Here is a 4,362-nt window from a genome sequence, read left to right on the forward strand (position 1 = left end):
TTGAAGAAAAATCACAATTTCTACATCATATGGTTACATTTACGACAAAATTTATGTCGATAAAAAACCACCCAATATCCTGACCAAAATTTCCAAATCTCCTGATCTGAGTTTCACAGTCCATCACATGTATGAGTATTCAAAATTGTTACTATGACAAATATTTAATATTTCTTTTATATAGGGGTCAAACAGAAAGTTTATTTGAAAAATGTTATTCGAATTGAGTAAGTATATATTAGTGTTATACTATAGTTTTTATTATTTGAACATAGACAAACACATGTTGTGTTCCTTCTATACAAAAAAAAAAATTAAAAAAAATATTTTCCAATCTTACATATTTCACACAATTAAGCTCTAGAAGTTTCAAATGAGAAGCAGATAGGTTAGAAAGTTGCTACACATATTCTAGTTTTGAAAGTGTTATCATGTATACATGGATATAAAAATTGATTTATCTGTCATATTCTAGCCATTCCATATATGACTTAGAAAGTGATGGTAGCTACCTTGTAGACATGAACATCAGTGTTTGTCTAGAATCAGAGAAGCCATGTGTGTTGGACCAACAGATCTTCTGGACCACCAAACTAACAAAGAAACCATGCAAATGGCATACTGGTTTTAAAGACCCAGGTTAGTATTGTTAATGTAATTATACCACTCAGTTTCTTGACTACAATCAGTATTTTAATGTACAAAATGTATTTGCAAAGGACTAATTTCATAAATGCTTAAATGGAAACTTTAGAAAAACCTAAAAAGCAAGTACATTGTAAAAGCAAGTACATTGTATCTACAAAAAGATGAATTTTCTTCAATCCAAGAAAATTGGTACCAAGAAAAATGAATGGCTTGTTATTTTCTAAATTAGAAAATTTTATGAACCTTGAAAGATTCCATAAAATCTGATATAATTTTATCTTTTTAAGAAGGTAGCAACACTATGATAATTTTTTTCTTTTTTTTTTTAGATTTCTCCTTAACATCATGGAAGACCTCTGCTGGTATTGATCCATCACAATCACTTAGTACAGTTGAGATCAGAAAGTTACAAGAAGCACTTGGAATTGCACCGTTCCTAATGGATGCTGCTTGTGAAAGATACAGTTCACCTTATGCTCCACCAATCAATGGATGGAGAACAGGTAATACAGCCTCCACATTTGGTCTCTGATGTATATATAGTAATTTAATAGGCAACTATGCCACATTTCCTTACACATCCACCTGAAATATCATTTACAACAAAGCTGTTTTTAAATGAAAAACATATTGCTACAGAGTTCTGAAGTATCTATAAAATTTTATCTGATTAATGATTCAAAGTTAGGTCAATGTTGATGGTAAAGGTTATAAATTTTATAAAGATGTTTTTCCCTATATGAAAATGATACAGATTAAGATTTATTGTGGGAATCTCTCACCAATTAAAATCATGCTATTACTTAACAGATCTTGATATAAATAAAAGAAGAGGTGGGGTAATGTATCAAAGATAAAAACAATCAAAAGCTATTGAAGTGTTGTTTTGAATCAGTTTTAGCTGATGATGATGGAAGTTTTTAACGACCTTGACTGGCTATACAACCCTTGCACGGTCTTTTAGCTATTTAATTAATGCACATTAATGTAAGTTCCTTGAATTTTTATTGATAATGACTAGTTACACTTCTAGAATGTTTACAAGAAATACAGAATTTGCCAGCACTCCATAATAGCATGAACTGCTATATTGACCAGACCTGTACAGCAGTCCAGTGCTGTGTTGATGTGACAGAATTAGGAAAAGCTTTAGAGATAGGAATCAACATTGATCCGTGTGACTTTAGACTAACTGTCAGAATAGAAAAATTGAGCTTTGAAGTTACATTATTTGATTACGTATGGGGTGAGTAAAAATAGTTATGTACTTAAATAGGTGCATTGCAATTAAAACTATAGTTGGAACCTGAGGTAAAGACCTTATATACAGTTTAAGTTGTTCGGTATAAGTTTTTTATTTGACTTCTTACTTAGGGTCTCATGCTTGTCAGAGGACTGTTAAATCCAAATACATGGCAAAAAAAATTGGTATCGTTTATTTTATAAGTCCCTTCACGAGAAGAACCATATACCATTGTCCATCCATCTGTCCCTCCGTTGTCAGCATCTAAGACAACAACTAAAAAACAATTTCTGTGTTTACAGCCAATTGCAATGAGTGTAGGCAAAGGTAGTTTCTTTGGTAAGCGTGCTTGTTAGCTTAACTGAAGTAATTATTAGGTAAGTTAAACTGCCCTCTTTTTTGAAGTAGTCTAGTTCTACAGACAGATAGAAGGACAGACTTAAAGGAGGGTATATAAGAAAGAAGATCTGATATGATTGCCAATAGGACAACTATCCACAAAAGACCAAAATGACACAGACATTAACAACAATATCACCGTACGGCCTTCAACAATGAGCAAAGCCCATACCACATAGTCAGCTATAAAAGGCACTGATAAGACAATGTAAAACAATTCAAATGATAAAATTAACGGCCTTATTTATTTAAAAGAATGAATGAAAAACAAATATGTAGGTAGTTTACCTAATCTAATAATGACTTCACAGTTCAGTTAGCAGACAAGCTAACCAAAGAAATTAACATTGTTGTGTTAACTGTAAAATAGATATGAGCAGTCAGAAAGTGTTAAACATGTAGCTTCATTCAGAAGAAAAAGTTTGCAGATATTATAAATTAATAATTTAACATTTTTTTTCTTCAGGAAAACAGGAATTGTTAGATTTGTATGGTGTTATTCAGATATCGTAAGTATCGTGTTGAGACCCCGATCCATATATATTGATTTAGTTGATGAATGTCAAATATTAGACCATATATGTTTAAAATAGATCACCAAAATGTTCAAAAAGACTGAAAACCAACTAAAAAAGATAGGGCAGTTTCATGCCTACTGTTATTTTTTTAAATTTTTTTATTACATACTACTTTTCAGGAAAATATGTTATTTTACTTATATGCCTTTTATTTTTATTGCAGTTTCACCATTGAGAATTTATATGAAGAAAAACTGTATTTGGTCAATTTGAATGTGTCAGTCAGATTTAATGCCAAAGCCCCACCAGAATATAATATTATAATGGAAAATAATCTACTTTCTAAAGCAGTCTGTCATTGGACATCAGATTTTTATATTCAAGGTATGTTTTTTTTAATTTTAATTGATTGATATTTATATAATCAATCTTGATTAACAGATGTTTTCTTGCCAGAAATAAGCACATTTTTAGCAAGTATCTTTCTAATCTTGATAAAGGACTCTTCGTGAATGCTTTAAGTGTTTAAATGCATCAAATATACTAGAAAACACCTGCGATATTGCTCATATGTGACTGAATAAACCTATCCAATAGAAACGTCAAATTACAACTATAGACCAACATTGTCATGGTCTTCAGCAATAATCAAATTCCATACTGCATAGTACCGGTAAGCTATAAAGAAACCAAAATGATAAAAGTATAATAATTTAAATGAGAAATGTGCAAAACAATAAACAAAAAATAAATATGATATACAGCAACCACCATGTAGATTTTGCTAGTATGATTTCAAATTGATACAGACAAATTTTATGCTAATGGACAAAAATAAAAAAAATTTGGTAATAATATATTGTTTCAAAGAATTCTTAAAGAAATGGTCTTGTAAGAGTTGTGCTTTTCTTGTTTCACAGTGGATTTCAATGAAATTTATATGTAAGCTTATCAGCATCATTTTACTCATATTCCTGAATATTCATAGTCTTGGATATGTTTTTCAAAAGATGTTAATAGCAGTGAAGAATTGATTATTGTACCCAGGGTTTCCGCTGGCTGTCGCCATTTTCGCAATTTGCGAAAAAATAATAATTGTGGCGATTAAAATTCGTCATTGGCGAAAGAAATATATATAACGATTTATTTTCAGCCATCTTGTTTATTTACTTTTTTCAGGTTTCTCTTACTTTACCTCAGGAGGCAATACCCCAGGAGTAGATTACCTTAGCCGTATTTGGCACAATTTTTTGGAATTTTGGGTCCTCAATGCTCCTCAACTTTGTATTTGTTTTGGCTTTTTAACTATTTTGATCGGAGCGTCACTGATGAGTCTTATGTAGACGAAACGCGCGTCTGGCGTATAAAATTATAATCCTGGTACTTTTGATAACTATTTACCTATCAGACAATACTCGGAATTCACCTTGAACTCGTTAAGATTTTGACAGAAAATCAATAATCAGATGATTGCTTTCATAGCTATCGACATCAAAGGACTAATTAATAAAGGTGTTGATTTTATGATATGACAAAATAATATGGTTAAATGGC

This window comes from Mytilus trossulus, chromosome 12, assembly GCF_036588685.1.
Source record: "Mytilus trossulus isolate FHL-02 chromosome 12, PNRI_Mtr1.1.1.hap1, whole genome shotgun sequence".
NCBI lineage: Eukaryota > Metazoa > Mollusca > Bivalvia > Mytilida > Mytilidae > Mytilus > Mytilus trossulus.